Genomic DNA, 17,098 nt, shown 5'->3' on the forward strand with positions numbered 1-17,098 from the left:
GCTAAGCTTATTTAACAGTCCTTTATTGTGGAGTATACATTCGCTCCTTTGTGTGTGTGTGTGTGTGTGTGCTTGTGTATGTGTTAGTGTTTTCTTTCAGAAAAGATGATGAAAGCAGATGGGTAGATTTAGAGATATGTCGTCGGTGAAATCACCAGTTTGGCAGTCTTATGTCAGTCGCTACAATTAAAGGGGAAAGAATTCTGATTTGTGAAATCGGTTCTGGGCATGACTTTTTAATAGAATTCATGTTTGCTCAAGATTCATTTAGTGTAGGTCAGCTGAGCAGCTGAAAAAGGATTTCGACATTCAAAAGGGGGTGTACGGTGAGCAAGTACTAGAACAGGCCTGCACTGGATTTATAGTGTTTTCCTCATCCAAGAAGTTACAGCTGCAGTACTCTGCTTTGGTACTCAGCACATCCCGATGAGATAGGAGAGCTTAAGTATAATTTTCCCCATGTCCAGGGAAAGCTGAATCTGACTGGTACTCCTCAGTCTGAGCCTCATGAATTATTGACAGAGGCTGGAAGCGCCACACTCCTTGTCCTCTTGCACTGTTGGAGCTAATGCACTGTGGGAACCCTTCCCAGGGCTCTCCATCTGTGTGTGGGGCTGTGAGGAGGGTACACAGGAGGACAGCTGCAGCGCTTCTCAGGGCTTGGTTCAAAGGGACAGGCCTGCAAGGGGCATTTGCTCTCTCTTCCCCTTCTCTTCAGAGGTGGACAGGCGGACTCAGGGGCTGAGGTTGGCAGAAAGGTGAGGAAGACTACACTTCAAGGAGCAAAGGATTCTGGGAAAAGAGAATTGTGGCATGGGAGTTTGGTGAACATCACATGGCCTTTCCTTGTGTTGGCAGGGTTGCTATTTGGCTTCCAGCACTATTTCTTTTATGGAGAGCACAGGGGACATTAGGGAGGGGGCCTGTGAGCAGAAAAGGATAGAAGGAAGTCAAGAAGTATGGGAATCTCTAGCACTACTCCTCATCAAGCTGGCTTATTGGAGATAAGAACAGGAAATCTTGGGCCGGGCACGGTGGCTCATGCTTGTAATCCCAGCACTTTAGGAGGCCGACTTGGGCGGATCACTTGAGGTCATGAGTTCAAGACCAGCTGGGCAACACCGTGAAACCTCATCTCTACTGAAAATGCAAAAATTAGCCGGGCCGGTCAGGAGTTTGAGACCAGCCTGGCCAACATGGCGAAACCCCGTCTTTACTAAAAATACAAAACTTAGCTGGGCGTGGTCAGAACGTCGAGATCAGCCTGGCCAACATGGTGAAACCCTGTCTCTACTAAAAATACAAAAACTGGCCAGGCCTGGTGGCACGTGCTTGTAATCCCAGCTACTCAGGAGGCTGAGGCAGGAGAATTGCTTGAATCTGGGAGGCAGAGGTTGCAGCGAGCAGAGATCATGCCACTGAACTCCAGCCTGGGCAACAGAACGAGAGACTCCATCTCAAAAAACAAAAACAAAAACAAAAAAACACAACAGGAAATCTTTCAGGGAAATACATGCATATTTGGGAGTATCTCTTTGAAATGGGAACTGTAATAGGCAATGGGATTGTTCTTGTGTGGAGGTGGTAACATCTGCCTATCTTGAGGGACAAATCCCTCCATGATTGAGGGCTCTTCTCCTATCCTTTTCAAGGGCTGCCTGCGGTCCAGAAGAGTATTCACCTGGGGTGGAATTTAAGTCTTGCACTTTGCAATAGCTGTCCTAGATTAATTGTTGAGTCATGCATCACTGACATAAGTCAGGAGTAGGCAGTGTGGGAGGGGCTGGTGTGGGCTTAGGACAACTGCTAAGTAGAGAAAATAATAGTAAGAGTGTTAACAGTATTTATTGAGCACTTTGTTACTAAGTGTTGGCAAGTTTTAAGTGCTTTTTATAAATTTTATTGAATATTTTTCATCTGGTGAAATGGGTGTTTTAATGAAGGAAGCCAAAGGCCTGAGGGTTGTGACCAACTCAGCATTCCACTGAAGGCTATGTGATCAAACAGCAAACTGTTTATCATGAATGCAGAATGTGGGCCAACTCACTTCTGCACCTGCCACCAGGAGGTTTGCTGAGGGCAATCACTCCCTGGTGCTGTGCCCCTAGAGGTTATCTACTGCAACATCTGGAGACTACTGTTCAAAGAATGCGGTCCTGCAAGCCTGCACTAAGTCAAGTAGCTGACTGACAACCACCCCTTTCTCCCTACCTCCTTTACTCAATAAATATGAAGGGCTATAGAAACTCAGGGCCCTTGTTCACTAGAAGCAAGGAGCCCCCTGACCCCTTCTTCCAAGTTTACTTTTTTGCCTTTGTCTTTATTCTTGTGTTAATCTTCTTTTGTTAAGTCCACCAAGGACTGTGGCATTTTAAATTCTTTTTTTGTTTTTTGAGACAGAGTTTTGCTCTGTCGCCAGGCTGGAGTGCAGTGGCACAATTTTGGCCCACTGCAACCTCTGCCTCCCAGGTTCAAGTGATTCGCCTGCCTCAGTCTCCCAAGTAGCTGGGACTACAGGCACATACCACCTGACCCAGCTAATTTTTGTATTTTTAGTGGAGATGGGGTTTCACCATGTAGGCCAGGATGGTCGCGATCCCTTGACCTAGTGATCTGCCCACCTCAGCCTCCCAAAGTGCTGGGATTATAGGCATGAGCCACTGCACCTGGTCAGGTGTTTTAAATTCTCTATGTGAAATTCGAGTGAGTGATGACAACCTCAACCAGTATATGTTGTATAGCTACACTTCAGTTTTCTGGCAATGTTGGGGGATTGATAGTTTTCATAAAAATCAATTTTCTCTGAATTTGTATTTTAACTTTCAGGATCAGTGTGTTTTTCAAATCAACACATCTATTCATTAAATATAAAATAACACATGCTTATTATTTTAAAAAGGGACAGAAAGTTATTTGAAAAGTAAAAGGTAACTCTTCCCTATTTTTTTTTTAACCTTCTTCCCATATAGCTGTTGGCTTTGTGTATCCTTCCAGAAGTTTCCTATACATTTACATGCATTTTTCTTTTAAAAATTGTTTCCACAATTGAGATGAGACTATACATACTGTCCTTTAAATTTCTTTTCTTTTCTTTCTTCTATGCTCCAACCCCCACTGTTTTTTTCTTTTTTAAAATTATTATACTTTAAGTTCTGAGATACGCGTGCAGAATGTGCAGGTTTGTTACATGTGCCATGGTGGTTTGGTGCACCCAACAACCTGTCATCTACATTAAGTATTTCTCCTAATGCTATCCTTCCCCTAGCCCCCCACCACCCCCAAAAGGCCCTGGTGTGTGATATTGCCCTCCCTGTGTCCATGTGTTCTCATTGTTCAACTTTCACTTATGAGTCAGAACACGCAGTATTTGGTTTTCTGTTCTGTTGTTAGTTTGCTGAGAATGATGGTTTCCAGCTTCATCCATGTCCCTGCAAAGGACATGAACTCATCCTTTTTTATGGCTGTATAGTATTCCCTGGTGTATATGTGCCACATTTTCTTTATCCAGTCTATTATTGATGAGCATTTGGGTTGGTTGCAGGTCTTTGCTATTGTGAACAGTGCTCCAATAAACATATGTGTGCATGTGTCTTTATAGTAGAATGATTCATAATCCTTGGGTATATACCCAATAATGGGATTGCTGGGTCAAATGGTATTTCTGGTTCTAGATCCTTGAGGAATGGCCACGCTGTCTTCCACAATGGTTGAACTAATTTACACTCCCACCAACAGTCTAAAAGTGTTCCTCTTTCTCCATCTCCTTTCCAGCATCTGTTGTTTCCTGACATTGTAATGATTGCCATTCTAACTGGTGTGAGATGGTATCTCATTGTAGTTTTGATTTGCATTTTTCTAATGAGCAGTGATGATGAGCTTTTTATCTTGTCTGTTGGCTGCATAAATGTTTTCTTTTGAGAAGTGTCTGTTCACATCCTTAGCCCACTTTTTGATGATTTTCTTTTTTCTTGTAAATTTGTTTAAGTTTGTTGTTGATTCTGGATATTAGCCCATTGTCAGATGGATAGATTGCAAAACTTTTCTCCCATTCTGTAGGTGGCCTGTTCACTCTGATGATAGTTTGTTTCTTTTGCTGCGTTGAAGCTCTTTAATTAGATCCCATTTGTCTATTTTGGCTTTTTTTGCCATTGCTTTTGGTGTTTTAGTCATGAAGTCTTTGCCTATACTTATGTCCTGAATGGTTTGGCCTCTGTTTTCTTCTAGGGTTTTTATGGTTTTAGATCCTATATTTAAGTCTTTAATCCATCTTGAGTTAATTTTTTTATAAGGTGTAAGGAAGGGGTCCAGTTTCAGTTTTCTGCATATGGCTAGCCAGTTTTCCCAACACCATTGACTAAATAAGGAATCTTCTCCTTATTGTTTGTTTTTGTCAGGTTTGTCAAAGATCAGATGGTTGTAGATGTGTGGTATTATTTCTGAGGCCTCTGTTCCATTCCACTGGTCTAGATACCTGTTTTGGTACCAGTACCCTGCTGTTTTGGTTACCGTAGCCTTGCAGTATAGTTTGAAGTCAGGTAGCATGATGCCTCCAGTTTTGTTCTTTTTGCTTAGGATTATCTTGGCTATATTGGCTCTTTTTAGGTTCCATATAAAATTTAAAGTATTTTTTTCCAATTCTGTGAAGAAAGTCAATGGCAGCTTGATGGGATAGCATTGAATCTATAAATTACTTTGGGCAGTATGGCCATTTTCATGATATTGATTCTTCCTATCCATGAGCATGGAATGTTTTTCCATTTGTTTGTATCCTCACTTATTTCCTTGAGCAGTGGTTTGTAGTTCTCCTTGAAGAGTTCCTTCACATCCCTTGGAGGTTGGATTCCTAGGTATTTTATTCTCTTTGTAGCAATTGTGAATGGGAGTTCACTCATGATTTGGCTCTCTGTTGTCTGTTATTAGTGTATAGGAATGCTTGTGATTTTTGCACATTGATTTTGTATCCTGAGACTTTGCTGAAGTTGCTTATCAGCTTAAGGAGATTTTGGGCTGACACTATAGGGCTTTCTAAATATGCAATCATGTCATCTGCAAACAGAGACAATTTGACTTCCTCTCTTCCTGTTTGAATACCCTTTATTTCTTTCTCTTTCGTGACTGCCCTGGCCAGAACTTCCAGTACTATGTTGAATAGGAGTTGTGAGAGATGGCACCCTTGTCTTGTGCCTTTTTTCAAGGAAGTGCTTCCAGTTTTTGCCCATTCAGTATGATATTGGCTGTGGATTTGTCATAAATAGCTCCTATTATTTAGAGATATGTTCAATCAATACCTATGTTATTGAGAGTTTTTCGCATGAAGGGGTGTTCAGTTTTGTCGAAGGCCTTTCTGCATCTATTCAATTAATCGTGTGGTTTTTGTCATTGGTTCTTTTTATGTGATGGATTATGTTTATTGATTTGCATATGTTGAACCAGCCTTGCATCCCAGGGATGAAGCCGGCTTGATCATGGTGGATAAGCTTTTGGATGTGCTGCTAGATTCGGTTTGCCAGTATTTTATTGAGGATTTTTGCATTGATGTTCATGAGGGATATTGGCCTAAAATTCTCTTTTTTTTGTTGTGTCTCTGTCAGGCTTTGTTATCAGATGATGCTGGCCCCATAAAATGAGTTAGGAAGGATTCCCTCTTTTCTATTGACTGGAATAATTTCAGAAGGCATGGTACCAGCTCCTCTTTGTACCTCTGGTAGAATTTGGCTGTGAATCTATCTGGTCCTGGACTTTTTTGTTTGGTAGGCTATAATTATTGCCTCAATTTCAGAACTTGATATTGGTCTATTCAGAGATTTAACTTCTTCCTGGTTTAGTCTTGGGAGGGTGTGTGTGTCCAGGAATTTATCAATTTCTTCTAGATTTTCTCAATTATTTGCATAGAGGTGTTCTCTGATGGTAGTTTGTATTTCTGTGGGATGGGCGGTGATATCCCCTTTATCATTTTTTATTGTGTCTATTTCATTTTTCTCTGTTTTCTGCCTTGTTAGTCTTGCTAGTGGTCTATCTATTTTGTTGATCTTTTCAAATTACCAGCTTCTGGATTCATGGATTTTTTGAAGGTGTTTTGTGTCTCTACCTCCCTTAGTTCTGCTCTGATCTTAGTTATTTCTTGCCTTCTGCTAGCTTTTGAATGTGTTTGCTCTTGCTTCTCCAGTTCTTTTAATGGTGATATTAGGGAGTTCATTTTAGATCTTTCCTGCTTTCTCTTGTGGGCATTTAGTGCTATAAATTTCCCTGTACACACTGTTTTAAATGTGTTTCAGAGATTCTGGTCATTGTGTCTTTGTTCGCACTGATTTCAAAGAACATCTTTGTTTCCGCCTTCATTTCATTATTTACCCAGTAGTCATCCAGGAGCAGGTTGTTCAGTTTCCATGTTGTTGTGCAGTTTTGAGTGAGTTTCTTAATCCTGAGTTCTAATTTGATTACACTGAGGTCTGAGCGACAGTTTGTTGTGATTTCTGTTCTTTAACATTTGCTGAGGAATATTTTACCTCCAATTATGTGGTCAATTTTAGAATAAGTGTGATGAGGTGCTGAGAATCATGTATATTCTGTTAATTTTGAATGGAGAGTTCTGTAGATATCTATTAGGTCTGCTTGGTCTAGAGCTGAGTTTAAATCCTGGATATCCTTGTTAATTTTCTGTCTTTTTGCCTGTCTAATATTAAAAGTGGGGTTTACAGTTTCCCATTATTATTGTGTGGGAGTGTAAGCCTCTTTGTAGGTCTCTATGAAGTTGCTTTATGTATCTGGGTGCTTCTGTATTGGGTGCATATATATTTACGATAGTTAGCTCTTGTTGTTGAATTGATCCCTTTACCATCACGTGATGGCCTTCTTTGTCTCTTTTGATCTTTGTTGGTTTAAATTCTGTTTTATTAGAGACCAGGTTTGCAAACCCTGCTTTTTTTTTGCTTTCCATTTGCTTGGTAAATATTCCTTCATCCCTTCATTTTGAGCCTACGTGTGTCTTTGCACGTGTGATGGGTCTCCTGAATATAGCACACCGATGGGTCTTGACTCTGTATTCAATTTGCCAGTCTGTGTCTTTTAATTGGGGCATTTATCCCATTTACATTTAAGGTTGATATTTTTGTATGTGAATTGGATCCTGTCGTTATGATGCTAGCTGGTTATTTTGCCTGTTAATTGATGCAGTTTCTTCATACCATTGATGGTCTTTACAATTTGGTGTGTGTTTGCAGTGGCTGGTACCGGTTGTTCCTTTCCATGTTTAGTGCTTCCTTCAGGAGCTCTTGTAAGGCAGGCCTGGTGGTGACAAAATCTCTCAGCATCTGCTTGTCTGTAAAGGATTGTATTTCACCTTCACTTATGAAACTTAGTTTGACTGGATAGGAAATTCTATTTTGAAAATTCTTTTATTTAAGAATGTTAAATAACCCCTATTGGCTTGTAGGGTTTCTGCTGAGAGATCTGCTGTTAGTCTGATGGGCTTCCCTTTGTTGGTAACCCAACCTTTCTCCCTGGCTGCCATTAACCTTGGTGAATCTGACAATTATGTGTCTTCGGGTTGCTCTTCTTGAGGGGTATGTTTGTGATGTTCTCTATATTTCCTGAATGAATGCTTCTTTTTACTCTTTTTGTCTCTAATCTTGTCTTCTGGCTTTATTTCATTAATTTTATCTTCAATCACTGATATCCTTTCTTTTGCTTGATCAAATCGTCTATTGAAGCTTGTGTATCCTTTATAAGGTTCTCGTCCTGTGGTTTTCATCTCTGTCAGGTCATTAAGCTCTTCTCCACACTGGTTATTCTAGTTAGCCATTCGTCTAACCTTTTTTCAAGGTGTTTTGACTTCCTTGTGATGGGTTAGAACATGCTCCTTTAGCTCAGAGAAGTTTGTTATTACTGACCTTCTCTCTGTCTAATTTTATTTCCTTGCTGGCGAGGACTTGCATTCCTTTGGAAGAGAGGAGTCATTCTGGTTTTTGGATGTTTCCGCTTTTCTGCTCTGGTTTCTCCCATGTTTGTGGTTTTATCTACCTTTGATCTTTGATATTGGTGACCTACGGATGGGCTTTTGGTGTGGATGTCCTTTTTGTTGATGTTGATGCTATTCGTTTCTGTTTGTTAGTTTTCCTTCTAACAGACAGGCCCCTCAGCTGCAGGTCTTTTGGAGTTTGCTGGAGGTCCACTGCAGACCCTGTTTGCCTGGGTATCACTAACGGAGGCTGCAGAACAGCAAATATTGCTGCCTGATCCTTCTTCTGAAAGCTTCGTCCCAGAAGGGCACCCACCTGTAGGAGGTGTCTGTTGGTCCCTACTGGGAAGTGTCTCCCAGTCAGCTACGTGGGGGTCAGTGACCCACTTGAGGAGGCAGTCTGTCCATTATCGGAGCTCAAATGCCACACTGGGAGAACTACTGTTCTCTTCTGAGCTGTCAGGCAGGGATGTTGAAGTCTGCAGAAGCTGTCTGCTTCCTTTTGTTCAGGTATGTCCTGCCCCCTGAGGCGGAATCTAGAGAGGTAGTAGGCCTTGCTGAGCTGTGGTGGGTTTTGCCCAGTTTGAGCTTTTTTGCCACTGTGTTTACACTGTGAGCCTAAAACCGTCTACTCAAGCCTTAGCAATGGGGGACGCCCCTCCCCCTGCCAAGTTCCACTGTCCCAGGTCAATCTCAAGCTGCTGCACTCACAGTGAGCTAGCCTCTGTGGGCATGGGACCTGCCAAGTCAGGCATGGGAGGGAATCTCCTGGTCTGCCAGTTGTGAAGACCATGGGAAAAGTGCAGTATTTGTGCAGGAGTGTACTATTCCTCCAGGTACAGTAACTCATGGCTTCCCTTGACCCGGAAAGGGAAATCCCCTGACTCCTTGCTCTTCCCGGGAGAGGTGATGGCCTGCCCTGCTTCAGCTCACCCTTTTTGGGCTGCACCCACTGTTCAAGCAATCTCAGTGACATGAACCAGGCACCTCAGTTGGAAATGCAGAAATCACCTGTCTTCTGCATCAATTATGCTGGGAGCTGTAGACTGGAGCTGTTCCTATTCAGCCATCTTGTAAGTGACTCCTAGAATTTTATAACTCTGTTGTGTAGTTACTCAAATTTTTGGTTTTTCAGTTTTTTCTCTGACTGCTCAGTATTTAAGCAGTTGTTTGTGAATACTGGTTGGAAATATCCCAGTATTTGCATGGTCCTAGCAGGCAGAACATTCTTTTAAAACAGGTATAGGCTTCTCTTTCCCCTCATGCCTAGGATTGCTTTCTGCTGTATTTGGGAAGGGGTGGTATGGGAAGGGGGGTTGTCTATGCAGTTCCACAGTCTATTTTCAAATAGCAGGTGGCTCCGTCTTGGGCCTCAGCACTCTCTTCTGCTGGCCACTTCTAGGAACTCCAAGATTATGGCCCTCGCATGATTTCCATGTGGATGCTGAGATGCAGGCTTTGGGGCAGGGATGGGATGGGGAATGCCATACTTCCTGATACAGTTTGGATGTTTGTCCCCTCCAAATCTCTTGCTGAAATGTGATTCCCAATATTGGAGATGAGCTTGGTGGGAGGTGTTTGGGTCATGGGGGTGGATCCCACATGAGTGGCTTGGTGCCCTCCCCTTGGTGATGAGTGAGTTTTCTCTCTATTAGTGCATGTGGGAACTGGTTGTTAAAAGGAGCCTATGACCTGTTCCATGCTGGTACTGTGCCTGTACAGCCTGCAGAACTGTGAGCCAAACAAACCCTGTTTCATTACAAATTACCCAGTCTCAGGTATTCCTTTATAGCAACATAAAATGGACTCACACACTTCCCCAGCTGCCTATTCTTTATTCCTCACAATGCCACGGCACTAAGAAATTCACTGAAGATTTGGGGGCAGAATGAATCACAATACAGAGGGACAAATCCACAGGCATTGGATGCCTAACATAACTTCCCATTGGGTCTTTTATTGGCACCAGCAAATTCCTAGCCCTGCTTTCAAAACTGAGATTTCCTCTGTCCTCCAGAGATAGTCCCTGTGGCAGATGTGGAGATGCAGGTCACAGCTCAGGTTTTCCTTCTAGACAGGACTCATGGCCCAGCTGCTGAGAGCCTGATTAGCTGTGAGTGTCCAGCTGTTAACTCCTTCTGGTCTACTTCAGCTCTGGACGGAGGTCACAGTCTTCTCAGGGTGGCCCTGGCCATTTACTGAGCAGGACAGTTTGGTCAAGGACCTCGCTATTTCTGCCCAACATGTGGCTTCTCTAAAGATCCTCTTTTCTTTGGAGCTCTCAGTTAGGCATTTGTCAGACCTGCATCTCGTGGTCTAACACTTTCTTCTTCTCAATCCTGCTTCCTTCCTTTTCGTTTCACAGGTGCCACTTCAGATAAGCCCTTTGGACTCCTAACTCCAACCAGGTATCTGCTTTATTGAGGACTCACAGACACAGTCTCCTTTCTTCAAAACCTTTACAATGTAAGACCTCACTAACACACAGGAGATGGTCTCCCAGAGGGTCTGTGCTGTTCCCTCACTCAGAACATCAAGATGCACTGAAGTAAGAATCCTCTACTCTACAGTTCCTGCTAGCTGAGCTATTCCATGGGGGCTTCAGCAGTAAGTTGCAGGGTTGGCTTTGATAGGCGAAGGCTGGCTGGTGGAGCACATCGAGTTCTGGAGGTTCATGTGTGTTTTCATGAAGATCTCTCTGCCAGTAGCAGATAAAGAGGTGTTGCCTCACTCTTCCTGGGGTCTTCTATTTTCCTGGGAGGAATTTCTGAATCAACTGAACACACACACACACACACCCCTTTGAAGCATCAACAGTAATTCTGAGTTCTTAGGGACAATGCAGATTAAATCCACATTAAGAAAGACAACTATGGCCAGGTGCGGTGGCTCACGCTTGTAATCCCAGAACTTTGGGAGGCTGAGGCGGGTGGATCACCTGAGGTTGGAAGTTCAAGACCAATCTGACCAACATGGAGAAACCCTGTCTCTACTAAAAATACAAAATTAGCCCGGCATGGTGGCAGGCGCCTGTAATCCCAGCTACTCGGGAGGCTGAGGCAGGAGAACCGCTTAAACCTGGGAGGCGGAAGTTGCAGTGAGCCGAGATTGTGCCGTTGCACTCCAGCCTGGGCAACAAGAGCAAAACTCTATCTTAAAAAAAAAAAAAAAAGAGAACTATTGATCCAGAGGTGGCCATACTGGCCTCACTGGAGATAACAGGTGACATTATTATGCAAAGTGGTTTCATTTCCCTTGTCTTGTTTTTGGAATAGTATAAGAGGCCTATGATACGAATAAATAAGGCCCATCACAAGCCTCACCAAAGGACAAAACAAATCTACTTCTGAAGAAGGCTCTTTGTTGGGCCAGATCAAATCCTTGGACAGAATTGTACTCTTAATCTCTGCAGTGGAAGTGGGGGGTAGTTTAAGAATTTATTAACCTTCTACCTTGAGCAATCCCTCAGGAGTAAAAGGTATCAGGCCTCTGAGCTGAAGCTCAGCCATTGTAACCCCTGTGACCTGCACATATACGTCCAGATGGCCTGCAGGAGCCAAGAAGTCTGGGGCAGCTGAAAAACCACACAAGAAGTAAAACAGCCAGTTCCTGCCTTAACCGATTAACCAACATTACAACATTCCACCATCGTGACTTGTCCCTGCCCTACCTTGACTGATCAATCGACCTTGTGACATTCTTCTTCTGGACAATGAATCTTATGATCTCCCCACCATGTACCTTGTGACCCCTCCTCTGCTAACAATAGATAGTCACCTTTTACTGTAATTTTCCATTACCTACCCAACTCCTACAAAGCAACCTCTTTCCCATCTCCCTTTGCTGATTCTCTTTCCGGACTAAGCCCACTTACACCCAAGTGAATAAACAGCCTTGTTGCTCACACAAAGCCTGTTTGTGGTCTCTTCACAAAGACGTGCTTGACAAAAGGGAAGGGTGGATTTGTCCTTCTGGTTACATATGTTCTGCCAGCTCATTTTGAATTTAATTAAACAAGGATTGTCCTTACCTTTTCATACTTTGTAAGAAACCATAAATATTTATACATCTTGATTTTTCAAAGAAACATTTTTTATTTTGAAGTAATTATAGTCTCATAGGAAGTTGCAAAAGTAGTACATAGAGTCCCTGAGTACTCTTCCCACAGTGGTGACAACTGTACTATAATATCAATTCTGGGAAATTGATATTGGTACAATACTAACTAGACTATAGACCTTATTCAGTTTTCATTATTTTTTACTTGCACTCATTTGTGTGTGTCAATGTATGTCTGTGCTTCTCTGCTTGTTGATGTATTTAGGAGAACTTTGACTAGCAAGCCATACAGATCTACTCCATTCTTATTCCTTTGTTCACTATCTGGATGAACTATCACTTATCAGTCCCCTATCGGAATCCACTTCAGTTGTTTATGGTTTTTCTCTAAGGCATGATGTTGCAATAGCACCCTTGTACATGTAGCTAGGAGAACTTGTACTAAGCCCAGGTAAATAGTTGAAGTACAAGGGCAAAGGAGTGTGTCTTTGATATTTTAATAGAAATTGCCTGTCTCCCTCTAGAAAAGCTGTGCCCTTTTCCAGTGGCAGAGAACCTTCCTGAAAGGCGATCCTGTGTGATGGTGTCCATTTCATCATACCCTTATAACACTCAGCTTCAACAAACATACAGATTTTTGCTGATGTGGGAGAAAAATATTAATGGTTAATGATATTAAGGTGATTATCTTTTCATTTGTTTATAGACATTTATATTTCTTTTTAAATGAACTGCTCATGACCTTTGTCTACTTTTATTTGGTTGTTTACTTCTTTCTCATTTATTCCTATAAACTCTTTACAAAAGGAAATTAACCATTTGATTGTCATATGTTGTGAATATTTTTACCAGTTTGACTTTTGAATTTATGTCTTTTTAATGAATTGTAGAAGTTTAAAATCTTTATGAAATAAATTTATTTAGTTTTTTGTTTATGGCTTCTGAGTTTTGTGTCATGATTAGAAAGGCCTTTCTTATTCCAAAAGTATAAGATATTCAATTGTAAGATTTCCTGTAGTTATTCAATGTGTGTGTATGTATGTTTAAATCTTTGGGCCATCTGATATTTGTGCTTGTGTGGGAAGTGAGATAGAAATCTGGGTTAGTTTTTTCCCCAAATGGTTAACCAGTTGTCTCAGCACTGTTTGAATAACTCTTCCATGCCTTGGTTTCTTTATCATTACCGTATGTATTTGAGCCTATTTCTGGACTCTAGTTCATTTCATTGATTTGTCTGTCTGTTTCCAAGTCAGGATTTTAATAGATATTGCAAAGAGGAAAAAGAAAGTGCTAAAATTGCCATAAAATAATCTCAAATAGAAGAGTATGGCAATTCAGAGGGGGAGAATTTTTAATTGGGGTCTGAAAAAGCTTCACGAAAGAGGGACATTTAAGACGAAGCTTGAATGATGAGCAACGTTGGGCAAAGGGAATAAAGAACAAAGTCATGGAGGTGGTGAATATTTGTGCACATGTGCGTCGTGTCTCTGCAAAGGAACTCTTGCTCCACCACTGGTGTTTTTATACATGCATGTCTTGAGCATAGTTAAGAGGATACAGAAATTTTCATGTTACTCTTTTGAGGCATTTTGAGGACACATTTATTAATTATAATAGCTACAAGTTGAATACCTACCGTTATCCCATAGACATAGTGATATCTACGTCATTTTTGATTTTCACTACAATGAACAAAGTTGATATTCCCATTTTAGAAATGAGGAAAATGCCCCAGGCAGTTTAAAGAACACCTAGAAGTGGCTGTATTGAGATTAAAATGCATGACCAGCAATTTAAAAAATCAGAATAGAAAATATCACAATTCATCACCTGTGGTTAGGGTGTTTGTAGCAGAAGTTGTTCCTGCTCTACCTATGTCATCTGGGATCCCTCTGCTATCTCTTTGTAGACCAGTTGAATCCCAGCGTGCATTCTTTCCCAAAAGCCAGCATGCTGTTGGAAGGTACAAGAGAGCCAGAAATGCCTGGGAATTTATGTCCCTTCCCTCCCCTCACAGCCTTTAACCAATGACTGATGGGGGTGGGGATAGACATACTCTAGCTCTTTTGCCCTCTCACTGGGATGGCTGCGATGTGACCTATGATGTTCCCCAAGCCTTCTGCGGGAATGAATCAAAATTGCCTTCCATGGGACTTGGCTTGATGTTGTACCCTTACTTGGCCCCTTTCTACTCTTACTTTCTCACATATCTCTTTTCTTTGGGAATAGTTCCTAATAAATCACTTTCATTTATATCTTCCTCTAGGGCAGCACTGCTTTAAGAAGCTTCTGTTGTAGTGATGTAGGAGTGTGTGTGTGTGTGTGTGTGTGTGTGCATGTGCACACATTGCGTTATCATTTAACTTGTATTTCTTAGTGTGGAGCCAGTTTGAAAGCCACTGTTCTATACTACATTAAGCTGCCTGTTTGTGTATAGTTCACTGAGCTGGAAATTCTGCTTGATGCCCCCAAATAAGAACTGCAGATCAGATTCCAAATCTTATTGCTTATTTGAGTACAGTGACTTAAAATATATTAAATAAAAATGTAGGCTGGACACTGTGGCTCACATCTGTAATCCCAGGACTTTGGGAGTCCGAGGTGGGTGGATCACTTGAGGTCAGGAGTTTAAGACTAGGTTGACCAACATGGCAAAACCCCATTTCTACTAAAAAAAAAAAAAAAATACAAAAAAAATTAGCTGGGTCTGGTGGCATGTGCCTGTAGTCCCAGCTACTCAGGAGGCTGAGGCAGGAGAATAGCTTGGACCTGGCAGGCAGAGGTTGCAGTGAGCTGAGATCAGGCCACTACAATCCAGCCTGGACGACAGAGCAAGGCTCTATCTCAAAAACAACAACAACAACAACAACAACAACAACAACAACAACAACAAGAAGTGTTAGTTGTGGCTCTAAAGAACACAGTCAACTTTGAAACTATTGGCTAGGCTGGTCTTTGACTTCTTGGGCAGCCAACCCTACTAAACAGTTTCCAAAGTTCAGGCTTCCCTTTGCCAAAGCTGATAAATGTGGTGTAAAGGTTGTGTTAGTTGACTGTTAATTTTTTGCAGACTAGCAGAAACGAGAAGACCAGGTTTGCCTTGTAGCAGAGCCAGAAGTTGTGCCTGACCACAGGGCAGGATACCACAGGGCAGGACTCTGACCCTCAGCTTGGCTTAGATGGAGAGAGGCAAGATGTACAGAATTGCTTTGCATTTGCCCCCAAAGACAAGGTAGTTAAAAGAAAGGAAGATAACACACCACATACTCACTACCAACCAATGAGACCCAGTGAAGACGTCACACAAATCCTTGTCAGATTTGTTGGGATCCTGGGGCAGTCCTGACTGCCAGAATCCACTGGAGGCCATGAGTTGAGGGCTGAGGACATCATTTCTAAATACAGTGGAGATGAAATCTGGAAGGCAGTGCAAAGAAAAGGGCAGGAAACTCATCTTCTCAGGGAAGTCGTGGGATCCCTGCCATCACGTATGTCTGCTGATGACCCTTATTTGTCAGTGCATGACGTGACATTGTCTACATGTTTAAGAGCAAAAATATGTTCAAAAATCTGATGGAATTATTAAGACACAAGGAAGGAGGTCTAAACTCATCAAATGTAGGGTGAAGATGGCTGTGAGTTAAGAATTTATAGGGAGTTGGGCACAGTGGTTCATGCCTGAAATCACAGCACTTTGGGAAGCAGAGATGGAGGATCACTTGAGGCTAGGAGTTTGAGACCAGCCTGGGCCATGTAGTGACACTCTTATCTCTACTAGAAATAAAAAATTAGCTGATCATTGTTGCGTGCACCTGTAGTGCCAGGTACTCAGCGGGCTGAGGAGGCAGGATGACTTGAGTCCGGGAGTTGGAGGCTGTAGTGAGCTATGATTGTGCCACTGCACTCCAGCCTGGGTGACAGGGTGAGACACTGTCTCTGAAAAAAGTGGAATTTTTAGAGTCAAATATTGTCCCAAAGAAGATCCATATGTTCTGGTAGGCATGGATATTCTGGACACCCCGAAGGTGTGCTGCAGCGTGGACAGTGGGTGCGCATCAGCACCACCAGCGTCTCTGTTAAACAGAATACTGTGCATGGGTATTACTCCCTGGTGGGGAATTCTGTGCAACTATCAAGAATCCCAGAGGAGAACTCTAAACACCTCGCCAACTTCTACCAAGGTTCCTAGATCTGGCAGATTTCTAGATCTGGCAGGAGGTTTTGCCCAAACCCAGCTGTCAGTGTATGAGTTTGGTGAGACAGAGCACTTGTGCAACATGTCAGGCAAAGCAACTTTGGTACTCCCAGGCAGGCAGTAAGGGCCAACGGAAGTCTAGGATCCATGATGTACTGGTCCCCCAAGGCTCAGGGAAGCTGCCCAGGGTGAATGCAGTCTTATCTGTATGTGCTCTACTTTACATCTGATATAGTTTGGATATTTGTCCCCTCCAAATCTCATGTTGAAATGTGATCCCCAGTGTGGAGGAGGGGCCTGGAGGGAGGTGTTTGGGTCACAGGGATGGATCCCCCATGAATGGCTTGGTGACCTCTCAGTGGTAATGAGTGAGCTCTCAGCTATTAGTTCACGTGAGATCTGGTCGTTTTAAAGAAACTGGCACCTTCTCCTTTCTCTTTTGCTCCCTGTCATGCCATGTGACATGCTGCCTCCCTCTTTGCCTTCACCATGAATGGGAGCTTCCTGTGGACCTCCCCAGAAGCTGAGGAGATAGATGCTGGTGCTAGGCTTCTTGTAGAGCCTGCAAAACTGTAAGACAAATGAACTTCATTTCTGTATAAATTGCCTAGATATTCCTTTATAGCAACACAAAATGGACTGATATAGCACCACTACTGAGGGACCCTGAAAGCATTCTGCTCTGTTTTTTGTTTTTTTTTTTGAGACGGAGTCTCGCTCTGTCGCCCAGGCTGGAATGCAGTGGCACAATCTCAGCTCACTGAAACCTCCAACTTCCAGGTTCACGCCATTCTCCTGCCTCAGCCTCCCGAGGAGCTGTGACTACAGGCGCCCGCCACCACGCCCGACTTTTTTTGTATTTTTAATAGAGACGGGGTTTCACCATG

General features: G+C 42.7%; 1 long non-coding RNA gene across 1 annotated transcript; it reads left to right on the forward strand.

Annotated features, from left to right (window-relative positions):
- The first annotated feature begins 764 nt into the window (after window positions 1-764).
- LOC139364332 (uncharacterized) lies at window positions 765-14,893 on the forward strand. Its single transcript, XR_011625989.1, has 3 exons — window positions 765-8,467; window positions 8,794-9,030; window positions 10,323-14,893. It is a non-coding gene; the product is annotated as an uncharacterized lncRNA (long non-coding RNA).
- Window positions 14,894-17,098: the final 2,205 nt, after the last annotated feature.

This window comes from Macaca nemestrina, chromosome 7 (genome assembly GCF_043159975.1).
Source record: "Macaca nemestrina isolate mMacNem1 chromosome 7, mMacNem.hap1, whole genome shotgun sequence".
NCBI classification, from domain to species: Eukaryota; Metazoa; Chordata; class Mammalia; order Primates; family Cercopithecidae; genus Macaca; species Macaca nemestrina.